A 14,764-nucleotide genomic window follows, 5' to 3' on the forward strand; every position below is an offset into this window, starting at 1 on the left:
CTCTCTCTCAGAAATAAAGAAACATTCAAAAAAAAAAAAAAAAAAAAAGAACACATTTGCTCTCAAACTTCCACCCCGGCTCCCATAGTCTTTGATGATTATGATAGCTGCGTCTTCCATAATGTGCTCTCCCCCTCTCTGGCAAAACCTGAAAGAAGAAAAACACTGCGCCTTCTAAATTGCTCACTGGAATAATTGGAATGGTGTATAATAAATGCCGTTTTATAACAAAAAGGCAAGAAGCTTCTTTTATAGTTTGGGGCATCTGTTGAAGAAGGGGATTGTCACTCAATCACACGCCTGCCTTAAAGAGGGGTTGAAACAGTTCCTCTGATCTTTTAAATATCCAAAAAGATGAGTTTTGAAACTGATGTTTAACTGGAGAAAGGAGGGTTTCAGAAGTTGCAGCTTCAAAGCTGGAATTCATGAAGCCGTACAGGAGTTATAAAGCAGAGTATCACATCATAAAATAAAAGTGTTTGTGACTGTTATGAGGAGACCCTTGTGTGCATCCAAGAATCTCTTAAAGGACTCAACCATAATCTTGGTGGACTAAAGGGAAAGGCAAAGGCTTTTTTTTTTTTTAATTTTTGGGGAGAGAGGGCGTGAGTGGGGTAGGGGCAGAGAGAGACAGAGGGAGAGACAGAACCCCAAGCAGGCTCCATACTGAGCCTGACTCGGGGCTTGATCCCACGACCCCAGGATCGTGCCTGAGCCGAAATCAAGAGTCAGACACTTAACCAACGGAGCCACCCAGGGGCCCCAAGGCACTGTGCATGTAGATTTTATTTTATAGGAGTGACAGTGCCTGCTAGGTCTTACTTCACAGGGATTTTTGGAAAGCAAGGAAATATATGTGAATGTGCTTTGCTCCCTCTAAAGAAATGTGACATGTAAATTCAAAACACTATTATCTTAATTCAATAAAAGTTTATGGAAATGATAAAAAAATCACCTGGTGAATTCCAGTTTGTGCTCAAATTACCCTACACAAAACATTTTTCACTCACTCCATAAAAGGGTTATAGCCCTGTTTCTTTTCATTTGTGAGAGCCTGAAATGAAATAAACTCACTTCCCGGTAAGGAGGTGGAGAGCTGTCAGATCGCAGGGCAAGGCTGACGGGGTAGGGGGAATGGACACCAGGAGTTACACCCACCCGTTCCTACCTGGTGTTGCTCCCTCCCCACACCGCATGCTGCAGCCAGAAGCTTCTTTTTCCCCCCGAAATTTCTGCTGGAGAAGTTGTATTTGTACACCTTTAAAACAAGCTAAGTGTGAGCCTGTTCTCCCAGCATGAATTGTGTTCAGGCTTCTCTCCTTTCTCGCTTTCTCTCTCTCTCTTTTTTTTTTTTTGTTTTGAACAGAACCCAATTATTAGAACGATGGTTTTCTTAAAACACTGTGGCACAGAAAGACGGGGCTTCGTCTGGCTTTTCCCTCTGGCTCTGAGGAGAGGCAGCCAGGTTAGGGTCTAGGGCCCTGGGATGTTCTCTGAATGATCACCAGCTGGGAGTGGGCTCTACCCATGTGCTCCTTTGGGGCTGGGTTGTTCCTAACTAAGCCCCAAGATGTGTTCTGCCTGAGGGACCCAGGAGTGTCCTGTGAGCGGGCGAGGGGGGACCTTTGGCAGACTCCCCACACCTTCCTGACTGCTTCGGGCTCCCAGTTCCTTTGCACCAGCCACACGTGGAGAGCCGCAGCAGCACGAATGTCCACGTGACTTTGAGCCCACCCTGGCATATGAGGAGGGGCAGATGTTTTTCCTCTTGATCCAGCTATACCTTCTCCCCACCCTCTCCAACCCCAATCCATCAGCTCTGGTTTGCCGGCTTCGGTGAAGTAAAACCACCAGATTCTCCTTTATATGCTTATAAAATGGCAGCCCGTGACGAACCTCCAGAAAAGGCTCCTCCCCCACTCTGGCAGAAAGGTTCACACTCACTCGCTTGGCCCTGACGTAAGCTCCCCTTCTCCAACGCAAGACCACCCGATTCCTTACCAGGACGGAACCAGGCGTTCCTTGGCAAGCCCGGAGAGAAACACAGTCTGGCTGATTTGTATATTGCAGACTGTCCATCACCAATTTAAGAAACAACACCTTTGGGCGCTGTGCCTTCCTTGAGGCACAACAGTGAGTTACGGGCTTCAAAGCAGCTTTATTTAAAAGCCGTGGAGAGGAGCAGCGAGGGCAGGCCCGCGGCAGCTGGGGAATGAATTCTTAAGGCCTGTCAGGCACAGGCTCCCTCATGGGGTGGCTGGGTCTGGTTTTATTTTGTCCTTGTCAAATTCTGGCTGGAGTCTGCACTCGTGTTGCCAGCTCATTCGTTCGCCCATAAAATAATAATGCCAGCAATAATAACAACGGGTAATAGTAACAACAGTAGATCTCATTTACCCAGCGCTTAACATGAGCCCGACCCTGGGCTAAATGTTTAACCTAAATTTTCTCACTGAGTCCTCGTAAACTCATAGAGGTTAAACAGCCACCCCAAACCCATGCCAGCTAGAAAGCTTTTCGGAACTTAAAACCCAGTGAGGACTCTCTCTTGGGGGCTTGGGGCCCTAAGAATAAGAAGAAGGGCCTGGGGGCTCCGCATTTTCAAATCCCCAGAGGACTGAGCTTAGAAAGGCTGCTACACCTCAAGCCCTTGGCCACTGAAGGGCTGTCATTGTCAGTGAGGTCCTGTGCACAGAGACACGGCAAAGCCACGTGCCCACCTCTTCAAGTCAAAGGTTAAGGGAAATGTCACTTTCTTTTAAGCGTCAGAAAGAAAATCATGCAGTTGGGAAATTGGTATCAGAGGAAAGCAAAGTCTGCTTTTCCCATAGTAGATACTCAGGATTACTTTAGGAAACTCAGACCCCCTTCTTGCAAGAATTCTCTCCCTTGTGTTTAGGGGACGCCTGTGACGTCTCTGGCAGGGGGGCGTCTCCCAAGCTTACTTTCTCTCACTGTCAGCCTCAAGTTCTTGAGCTGCACATTTTCAGGCTGGATAAAATGTACATGGAAAAACAATTTCCCCCTTAATTTCTTTTTCTCTGCTATCTTGATAGTTAAAACTCCGTGGAGCCTAAATGATTCGCATATTTGTGAACATCATCATGATCATCATTGACATTAATACTCTGTTCTATTAATAGAAACAGTGAATGAATCTTAAGTCTATAAATAGCAGAAACCAAAACAGGACACCCCCTCATCAGGCTGTATTTAAAACAGATCCAGATGCAAGATGTCCATTCGGGAGTTTTCAACAACACACCCTGACTTCTAGGCTCTGTGCTTCCATCAAGGGAGCTGTTTCCTCAGAGCGAAATTAACCACCCTTCTGCTGTTTCCGCTCTCCTCCTTCCTGCCCCGCCCCCAGTCTCTCCAAGCCTTTGTAGTTGTACCTAATTTTCCTGCAGGCCTTGTAAATCTTTATCTCTGTTTCATTTCTTTGGCTACATCTGTTTGGCTCTGGCGGCACCAGCAGGTGCACGTAATAATGTGGGTAATTCAGACCAAACTGCCGCACGGATTCAGGTAGGGGGACCGACAAGGGACGGCGCCACCCACCCAGCCCTGTGTTGCGCAGTGGGATGACTGCCCAGCTCCAAGGCTCTGCCTGCACTCAGGCGGCTCCCAGAACCAACCCCAATGGAATGGGACCGAGCTGACCACAGCCTGGGCCCCCAGCCCCCAAACGTGCTGTCCCAGGCCTTTGATGGGCTCTCTTCCCTTCCTAAGAGCCTGCCCTGTCTTCCTTCCCGCCGTGGTCAGAATCCTACCCAACAGATACCATCTCCCTCATGGCCTGACCCACTTCCCCCAGTGGTTATGAGATGTCCCCCACTTCGGGCTTTGCATTCCCTCCCACCCACCCTCTTTCCTGCCTTTCTTTAACAGTTTATTACGGGAAACCTCAAACATATTCAAGAGTAGACGAAATAGCACAACAGACCCTTGTGTGACACCTGCCCAGCTTTGACTATACGAGCACACGGCTAGTGGAATTCTATTGACTCCGCTCCATGGGATCATTTTGCAGCAAATCCCAGATACTATATCATCTCATGCATGAATGTTTCGCGATGTATCTCTGAGGATTCTTTAAGAAAAAAACCAAAACAAAGCAAACCACACACACACACACACACACACGCGCGCGCGTGCGCGCGCGCGCGCGCGCGCGCGCGCACACACACACACACACACACACACACACACACCCCCCATCATACTGGGGCACCTGGCTGGCTCAGTTGGAAGAGCATGCCATGCTTGATCTCGGGGTCATGGGTTCGAACCTCGCGTTGGGTGTACAGATTAAGGTTAAAGAAACCCCCACATGATGCTATTATCATACCAAAGACAACGAACAATTCCTTAAATCATTAAATTGCCCTTAATGTCTAAGACATTTCTTGGTTACAGATTGTTTAAAATGAGAATCCAAATGAGGTCCAGGTACTGCAAACGGTGGGTTTGTTTCCTGGGCTGCTGTTAATTTATATCTCCCCTGCCCCCTCCCCCAGTCTGTCTCTGTTGAAGAACCTGGGTCACTTGCCCTGTAGGGTCTCTAGAGCCTGTACTTTGCTGGCCATGCCCCCTCTCTCCTTTCCTGCTCCCTTAGCCCTGGCACTTGGGTTCGAGTTAGAGAAGCCCCTCTGGGCTTCGAAGGGCTTTGACTGGGGGCCGAGAAAGGGCCCAGCGAGGTTGTGGATCTCTGAGGAGCGTCTGCGGACTTGCCTTGGAGGCAGGGTCCTCACAGTGGGGGCTTCCCCTTCTGGGTCGCTGAGGAAATGTCCTCAGAGGTCTGCGGCCACTGTAACTGAGTGTCCTGAACCTTCAGGGTCCAGCAGTGGCCCTGCTTGGGGCAGCACGCTCCTAGGGGTCCTGCCAACGTGGGCTCTAGGCGGGCCCCCCGGGCTCCAGCTATGGCATCTGAGGGTGGCTCAGGGAAGCTAACCACAAGGGCCTCCTGGATTCCGGCCCTGCCTGGTTTTCTCCAATGGAACTAAGGCCCACATGGCCCCTCTGCGTGGAACCACTGTCACTTTCTTCGAGCAAAAGCCTGTGAGAGGCGATTGCCGTTTTTGTACATCTTAACCTTTCTTCTCTCCCCGTTTCCTTCCTCCCTCTGGGCTGGTGGAGGGACCAGCTGTTCTTCTGTTTCCCTTTCTGTCCTGACTGCTTTTATGTAAATCTCCACCCACTGATACACCACAGGAGTGATAATGGGATGCAGACGATTCAAGAGTGCTTTCTTGCTGAAAAATCCTGCTCTTGAAGTTTAGAAGTCTAAACCTACCTATTCCTGCTTAACCTAATTCATTCCTGCAAGTTTTGCTACTAAGTAATTTAGTCATTTTGGACAAGTCATTTAGTCCAGGGCCATACCACCCTGAATGCGCCCAATCTCATTTAAAGGGCAAGTCATTTAATGAAAACACTTTTTTTTTTTCTCATGAAAAGATGATGCTGTGTTTTCTCCCAACCCCAGATACCTCGGTAATGTTCACAGACAAAACTCTATCAATTGAACAATGAAAATAAGTTCACGCAAGTAACACCAACGGGAAAGGTAGATGAATCTAGTTTATACATAAAATGTAACACATCAAAGGTCGTTTTGAACTCACCAAGGGCGCAAGAGTGGTTGATGAAAGAGGGCTGGGAGAGAGAGTTACATCTTCTTTCTTCGTGTTTTCCTAAGTGTTCAACCTTAGGGCTCATGAGTATTTTGCTCTCATGCTGCACTGCAGAGAAACATGGTTAGGGAACGATAAAGGCTGAGCACAAGAGTTCTTGGAAACGTGGAAACAGGACAAGGGTACAGCAACAGTCCCAGCCGAAGTCCTAGGAAATGCGGGTTCTCCATGTCCCTTGCCTGCTTTACACTGGGTTCATGTAGACACGGCATGCAGTTCAAATCCGTTCCGTGTGATTTTCTTTGACAAGACGCCGCTATATTGACTAAATTGCCGAGTGTGTTTTTGCCTGCCTGGATGTCAAGATATCACTGCCTTTAACATATTTATTTAGTGTGCTTTTGGATTAAAGGTTACTGTACTGAGAGAAAAAAATAAGCCCTCGTCCAAAACTGTGGTTTTATGTCGATAAGTTAATTCCACAGTCATTACGTGAGGCAAGTCTCTTGGCTTTCTTCAGCAGTTGATGCTACTTTCCTTTCAGGGGAATGGGTGCTTCAGGTGGACTCCAGAGAAGGTCAGGGTCTCGGAAGGCCAAAAGAGAACAGCCTATCGATACTTCCCGAAGTATTACCAACGTAGTGCTTACCTGTTTCTCAGGGGATCAGAGTTAAACAGTGCTTTGAATTATTGATACACACAATAACACGGCTGGATGACCAAAAGATGCTGAGTGAAAGAAGCCAGACACAACAGAACACGTACTCCATTTGTATGGAATTTAGAACAGGCAGACCAGTCCACGGAGATAGAACTCAGAATGTGTTCCCCCGGGGGTCGGGGCGGGAATTGACAGGAAAGAAGCATAAAGGAATTTTCTGGTATGAATGAAATGTTCTGTATCTTGTTTTGGATGGTGGTTATACAGATGTGTGCAATTGTCAAAATTCATCAACTTCAACATCCAAGATCTGTGCATTTTCATTGCACGTTTAAGAACGTTTGAAATAAGCAGGGAAAAAAAAAAAAAGAATTCGAGAGCACCTTACATTAAATGGTTATTAAATGTCTTTGGATAAACTTTACAGGCTTTGGGGTTGGAGGGTCTAGGTTCGAATTCTGGCTCCAGAACTGGGTCCCAGCTGGAGGACGCAGGCAAGGTAATTATCCTCCCTTAGCCTCCATTTTCTCACCAGCGGCAAAAACAGTACTTACCTCACAAGTGTTGTGAACATGAAACGGGCCCATATCAGCCCACAAAGCTCTCAGTAACTGGCGAACAAGTGTAAGGTTCCTCTTCTTCCCTGAGCAATTTTAAGGGCACTCATCGAAGCTTTCACGTGCTCGGTGGTGTCCCCATTCACATTTCCCGGGGACCTGACCTCGTCTGTCCCTCCTCCTCAGACACCCCCACACCCTGGCCTCTGGGTTCCATCAGTCCTGGTACCGAGGCCCCCTCTAGTTGCCGGCATCTTCCAGCATTGCCGAGGGCAGGCCCTGCCGTCTCTCACCTGGGCATCTTCACTGGTTTCCCGGTGGGTTCTGCGTTCTCAGGGTTATGGTGCCTCCAGTCCCACCGCCTCCAAATCTGCTGTGTTTAGACTCCTCCTGCTGATATCCAGGCTTCTTCTCAATCTGGTTTTTTCCCCGTTCATGCTGACCTGGAATTCTCGTGGTTCAGGCTCATGCCTGGCCTTACCCAGCTCTGCCTCTTTGGTCACAGTAGTCTCTTTATATGAAATGCTCTTACCCATTCCCGCCCTGTCATGAGGCCAGGAAGCCTCCCCTGACCCTCTAGCCTGCGGTGACTCTTCCCCTGTCTCAACGTTCTAGCTCTTTATTCAACTTGACTTTGTTCAACACACATAAATCTTTGGTGGTTGTTTTTGACAGGTGTTACCTTCAATGGGGAACGTCGCAAGAGGGGAAGGATTTTAAGCACTCTTGGGTTCCCCTCCCTGCCATCCACTCAGGAAGTCCTCAACAAGTGTTTGGTGAAGGTCTCTTACTGTTTTTAAAATTTCAAAGCCCCTTTCATGTAGAAAATCTCCATAGATCCTCACGGCACCAATTTGAGGCACTAAAGGGACCTGACCTGCTTGTGATAGATGCAGAGACCGAGTACAGAGAGGGAGGATTGTACAAAGTCCCACAGCCAGCATGAGCCCCCCCGGCCAGGCTTCCTTCTCTCCATCATCCAGGCACTAATGAGGGAGGATGCTGTCCTGGTGTTGGGTAGTAACTCAGATTGGGGAAGGCAGTGCTGAGGTTAAAGGCATCTAAAAATGATCACCGCGAGAAAAGAGCACGGTTACAGACCTCACGTCCACGGGCAGTTGTCGTTAGCTTAGTCAAACGCTTTTCAAAACGGTGAATGGTTCTCGATGTGAGGTCCTGGCAAAGTTAGGGATGCGGCAAAAAAGTTTCTAAAGAATTCCAGTTGAGGGGGCGCCTGGGTGTCTCGGTCGGTTGGGCATCCGACTCTTGATTTCGGCTCAGGTCAGGTCATGGTCTCGAGGTTTGTGAGATCGAGCCCTGTGTCAGGATCTGTGTTGACAGCACGGAGCCTGCTTGGGATTCTCTCTCTCTCTCTCTCTCTCTCTCTCTCTGCCCCTTCCCTGCTTGCTTGCGTGCACGCAGCCTCTCTCTCTCTCTCTCTCGCAAAATAAATAAATAAACTTAAAAAAAAAAAAAAAGAACTCCAGTTTAGGCCTACCACAGCAGTTCCTGGAAAGGAAACTTGAGAAAGCTTCTTTAGGGTGGTAGTGAGCCCACCTGGAGGTGCACAGTCCTGAAATCAAACCCAGAGGAGGAGCAACATCTTGTAAGACCCTTGGAGCCAGCTGCTTTCTCCAATCCTGGACAAAGACGCCCTCACTGGGGCTGCAGTCATCAAGGCAGATAGGATGTCTGGCGCTGTGGGGACATCTCCAAGCCCTACCTCATAGCCCACACTCCTGAGGGTGGCTCAGCTTGCACATCTTTCTTGTGTTGCATTTCCCCAGGGCCGTGCAGTGCTCTGCGTGACTGTATTCGTCTCCAAGGCCTGCCAGGATGAAGTGCCATAAATGACGTGGTTTAAACGACAGAAAGTTATCGTCTCACAGCTCCGGAGGCTGGAAGTCTGAGATCAAGGTGTGGGCAGGCCTGTGCCCCCTCTGAAGGCTCTAGGAGAGGCCATGTTCCAGGCCTGTCTCCTCGTTTCTGGAGGTTCCTGGGCTTGTGGCTGTGTCTTCATACTCCGTTCTCCCTGTGTGCGTGTCTGTGCCCACATTTCCCATTTTTATAAGGACACCAGTCACCCTGGACAAGGGGTCCTCCCTCCTCCAGACTGACCTCATTTTAACAAACTGCATCTGCAACAACCCTATTTCCAAATAAGGTCACATTCGGAGGCACTGGTTAGGACTCTGACATATGAGTTTTGGGGGAAAACAATTCAACCCCTAGCAGTGTTCTTCAAACTTTAGTCATTTTTTAAACCACCTTGCGACTGTTCTCATGAATAATATGCCACCTATACTGTTAGCTCTTATATCTTCACCTAAGACCACAGTGGACACCTAATGTCACACAGCATAGGGGAGTTAATAGTAAGCATCATACATGGAATTCACACGTATAAACACAGACGGTATAACAAACACAAGTATGTAACTATTACAACAAGTGTTTGTCATTATACTGCCCCAAATCATTTTCGTGTCCCTCTGGCTGAGGGAAACACATACATCTCATCTGGAGAGGGGCTGGGAGGCATTTCTAGAAACATGGGAAGCTCAGAAGGCACCCTCAGCACGGGGATTTCAGGCACTTTAATGGGGTGGGAGCAGAGACGAGCGTGGTCTGCCGGGGCTTGCGCAGGAGGACAAGGTCTAACTACTCTGCTGTGGCACCACAGATCACGGCGACCTTACAAATCACATTTTATAGAAGAGAACACGGAGACAGGGAGAGGTGAAGGCCGGTCAGTGCCAGGGCCAAGGCTGGAACCTGATCCTCTGACCTCCCAGTGCCTCGTGAGTTTTGTTAACCCTTTGGTACTCTGGAGTCTCAACGCCCAGGGCTAGGGCCTGTTTCTTCGCAGCCTGCATTCAATCAAAAGTGGGTTTGCGTTGCAACTGAGCTCCGACTTGTGGATGACGAGGACAAGCCAGGTATTTTCACACTCTTTGGCCGTCATGCGTCTTTACTAGTTTTGGTTTACTGTTATCAAAAGAGAAAGGTACATTTTGGGTGAAGACATTTCTCTTAATTACCCTCAAACTGTTTGCTGGAGAGAATTTTGTTTGTTATGTTGGTAACTTTTTTTTAGTTACATATGGTTAAAATTCACATAATGCTAAAAGTACCTGGGGCGCCTGGGTGGCTCGGTCAGTTAAGCGTCCGACTTCGGCTCAGGTCATGATCTCACGGTCCGTGAGTTCGAGCCCCGTGTCGGGCTCTGTGCTGACGGCTCAGAGCCTGGAGCCTGTTTCAGATTCTGTGTCTCCCTCTCTTTCTGCCCCTCCCCTATTCATGCTCTGTCTCTGTCTGTCTCAAAAATAAATAAACGTTAAAAAAAATTTAAAAAATTAAAGGAAGTGATAAAAAGTTATAATTCTAACTTATAATATCCCAAATTCCCTCCCTAGAGACAACTGCTGTTACTGTTTCTCATGTATCCTTCTAGAGATATGCAGGTGGAGTGTAGCTTAACCATGAGCACCGATGAAATACCTGAAACAAATTTCACTGGAATTAATAACTTTGGGAAAAACCACTCAATCTCCCCTGATCTAGTGTTTCTACACCGCCTCCTATTTAGCTCACATTCTTTCTTTTCTCTTCCTCTTTTAATTAAATTTTAACCCCTTTGTGTCCCTGCGTTAAGAATCCAGGCTAGGGGGAAGGGAGGCAGCTTCGGCCACTACCTTTGGCTCACACAGCAGATTCTGGCTGCACAAACCGGTGATTTTTGGCAGGATGACGTTTCGGGAAGGGATGGAAGGTGGGTAATAGCATGTATCCAGCACTCACTGTTGGACAGGCATTTAAAAATATAACCTCACGAGGCGGGAGTTTTATTTCCAGTCTGTAGACAGGCACACAGCAGTGCGGGAGGTTATATAACTTGCCTAAGTCCCAGCTTGTACGGTTCCAGAGCTTTCTCGAAGGTGCTTCCTCCTGGAGCAGGAGCTGAGGCAGGTCAGTCCTGTGACTCCCCTGGGGGGAACAGAAGAACATGGTACGGGCACATCTGGTCCCTTGCAGGATGTGCTTTGTCTGCGTCTGTGGTCCTCCTGCTGCCGTACGTCGTCTAGGGATGTGATAAAGGCATACTGAGTGCATGAGTTCAACTCAAAAACATACAGAGTTTGCGGTGCTGGTGGGATTCCCAGGCAACCAGTTTTAGTGGGAAGTAGCCGATTTGGAGCTGACATTTGTGACAGACCCCAGGTGAGGGACTTAGAAGTCATCAGAAAACATGAGATGATCCAACGAGGGGGGAGGCGAGAAGAAAGGACAGAAAATCAGGGATCGGATACATTCAGTGAGTGAAAGCCTGCCATCAGGGCCTGTGGGATTCAAACCTGAGCCAAGGAGAAAAGAAGTTCGGCAAGGAGGGTGCCCGCAGGGAGTGTGCTACCTGGAGCCTGAAGACGGGCTTTGAGAAGACACCATTGGCTCTGATGAGCAGTGACATTCGGGTGAGCGGGCAAAGTGGCAGGAAGGAAGCCAGACTGTGTGTGAGAGAGAGGCGGGCAGAAGGACGAGGGAGCCAGAGAAGCCCAGTTAGTGTTCATGTTCGCCTCGTGTCTCGTTTTTGGCCTGCTGCAACTTTGTGAGGTTAGACTTACCAGCCTCTATTCTGAAGCCCGGCATTTCTCCCAAGTGCACCAGTTCTGCCTAATGAGGGCACCTCAAGTGAATCCACGGGAAGGAAGAAGGAAAGTGATATTTTAATTTTATCCAGCCTGAAACGCAAGGAATGTGCCTGCAGTTCTGAATCATAAATGTATCAATGCATTATGTTACGGAATAGAGATGTGTGCTGCCCAAATTGGCTGTGAAGTGAATAAACATTATTTTTCTACTGAATTCAGCTATAAAATGACTAGAAATCTTCCCACGGGGACTGGAAGGAAAAAAAAAAAAAAAAAGAAAAGAGGAAAAGTAGAAACTTCCTGCCAGAGGGAAGAGAATAAATGGCCACAGCGCTCTTTGGTGGGCTTGTGAAGTGCAGGGGGTGACTCCGTGCTCTCTGGAACGGATTTCTGTTGCCTTCTTCCAAATACCCCAGACTGTAAGGATCACTCACATTTCCTCCTGCTCTGTTCTCCTTGCTTCCCACTTAAGGGGCTATTAAACCCAACGGAGCTGCATGCGATATTTTGCTTTACCTGGGTTTTGGTTGTATAAACCCAATAATTTCCTACATCATCAACTAGTGAACTTGTAATTATGTACATATCAAGTTGCCTTGGGAGGTGAGAATTCTACCACTGAACCACCAATGCTTCGCTCTCAACTTGCCTTGGATTGGGAGATCGGATCACACAGTAGTTTAGCCCATGAGCTTTGCAGCCACACTCATCTGGGTTTGAGAGCAGCAAATATGTGTTTGCATCTATTAAAACCTCTGGGTCTCAATTTCCACGCCCATATGATGAAGATAATACACACTTCAGGAGATTGTAGAAAGGGTTAAATGAGATTATATGTATACACACACATACATATATATTTATATAGTGTGTTCCATGCCCTGTGCTGAATATTTGCATAGTGGTGATTCTGGTAGTGATTATGGTGTTAGTAATAATTACAATGATGATGGTAATAGTAATACAGAATCTTGTCCCAATAGATTACCCTTTATTCATTAAACATAAAGCAAAAATAAGCCAACAGAGGAGAAAAAGCAGCCCGAAATATCCTGCCACAGAAATCTACTTTTGTTGCCCAAAGGTACACAGTCTTCAGCTTTCTAGAATTTCAAGCCTCTGACATTAGTACTTTTAAAACAATTTCACCCCTAATCGCAATGCCAACTTAAAAAAAACCCTACCAATAAGAAATGTTACCATATTCTTGAGAACCCCCACCTTCAGCAAGTCACATCACCACCCAAGAATGTACTGCCCAGGGTTTCTTGTTACTTTGTTAGTTAAACAAAATGTGGCAAGAACCGTGGAACGTGTGTGCTGGGCCGAGTGCACCTGTTTGGACACGTGATCACCAACAAAGTCACTCTTCTTACAGGGAGAGGCAGGAAGGTGTGAGCGGAAGGGTTCAGAATCCTGACAAGGTTACTTCCTCGCTGGGTGACCTTTGGGCAAGTTACGTAACCATTCTGTGTCTGTTTCCTCACCTGTAAACTGGGGGTGATTATGCCTCTCCTATAGGGCTTATCTGAGGGATAGAGGTGTGAGTAGAACATATACAAAGGAGCTGGCATGCAAGCCAGCACACCGGCACTTCTTCTCCTCCCCTTCGCAGGGCACCTGATGTTATCGTTACCAGTAAACCCAGAGTACAGATTACTGCAATTTTCGACACTAGCCGACAGAAAGTGACACACATATCCAAACTGCCCACAAAACGCGAATCATGGGGAAGGCAAACCCCTGCATTCAAAACAGGAGATCTGTTCCAGTTATAGTAACTTGACTATGTGGTTCGTAACTAACCTCAGAGACTAGTCACACGGTGACATGTCTCAGTGCCACGCTGCCCGTTACTAATACGTAATCACCACTTTCCATCCTTCCCTTGCCTTTGGCCCCACTGTCAGGATGGATGTCAGGGTCCATCATATAATCAGTTCCCTGTGAGTGCCCTTAATTCTCTGGCCTTTCTCTTTCCCTCCTGCCTACATGGCCCAGCACAGTCCATTTTTGGTTGCCCGTCTGCGTCCTGTTCCTGAACGGTGCTGGAGAAAGCCACCCGGGCTGGACGACTAGTTGTTTCGGTTTCTTTTAGCTCAGAGCTCCCATCTCCACGTGGGCGGTGCTCCACACTGGTTGGTCACTTTCTTCTTTCTGAGATGACCCTTTCAGGGTTTCTCTCCTCTCAAACCTCCCACGGTCCCTTTCTGCCTCCTAGGTGATTCTGCTTCATTCTCTACTCGGAAAATAGAAGCTGTCAGGTGGGGACTCCCTCACCTGCCCATTGCCAAACCCATGATCTTCCCTCGTCCGCACCAGTCCCTGGGATCCTCCCCCACTATGACCAAGCGCCCTTCCTGCCACAGGCTGTCCCCCTGCGCTCAGCGTCGCTTCTGTTTCGGTGTGCACGTGGACCACCTGGGGAACTTGTCATATCCAGCAGGTCTGGGCCTGAGATTCTGCATATCTCACAAGCTCTCAGGTGCTGCCAGTGCTTGGAGTAGCAAGACTAAATTCTTCTCCCTTCATTCTTTTTCTGGTCATTTTCATCATCACAAGGAGGCTCTGGCATCTTTCATTTTCAAATCCCTTCCACTGATCAAACCTCTCTCTCACACTACCATCCCATTTTTTCTACTTTCTAAATTTTTTTAAACGCGTATTTATTTTTGAGACAGAAAGAGACAGAGCATGAGAGGGGGAGGGGCAGAGAGTGAGGGAGTCACAGAATCCGAAGCAGGCTCCAGGCTCCGAGCTGTCAGCACAGAGCCCGACGCGGGGCTCGGATCCACAAACCAAACCATGAGATCATGACCTGAGCTGAGGTCGGACACTCAACCGACTGAGCCACCCGGGGGCCCCTCTTTATCTTTTCAAAACAATTCTTATTGAAGGGATTTTCTACCTAGGCTGCTGATACCCATTCCAACTCTTATCTCCTTTGTTATGTCTTTATTTTCCTTCTGATTTCAACGGCAACACCATTATAAAAAACTTAAACTTACCAAAATATATCACACTTATCCCCTCTCATGTAAAGCTTACTTACAATCTGTTTTTCACATTAAATTTTTTAATTCGGAAAAATATTTACATATAGCAAAGTACAGATGATGCCGTAACAAACACCCTGTTTTCAACCACCCAACGTGTGTTAACATTTGTCATAGTTACTGGCTTTCTAGCTCCATACAAAAAAGAACCATAACATGAGAAGTAAAACTGAAATCTCGTCTGTCTCCCCAGCGTTGTTCCTTC

The sequence above is a fragment of the Lynx rufus genome, unplaced genomic scaffold (genome assembly GCF_022079265.1).
Source record: "Lynx rufus isolate CCGP_SWC_20201006 ecotype Redwood Valley unplaced genomic scaffold, mLynRuf1.p SCAF_5, whole genome shotgun sequence".
NCBI lineage: Eukaryota > Metazoa > Chordata > Mammalia > Carnivora > Felidae > Lynx > Lynx rufus.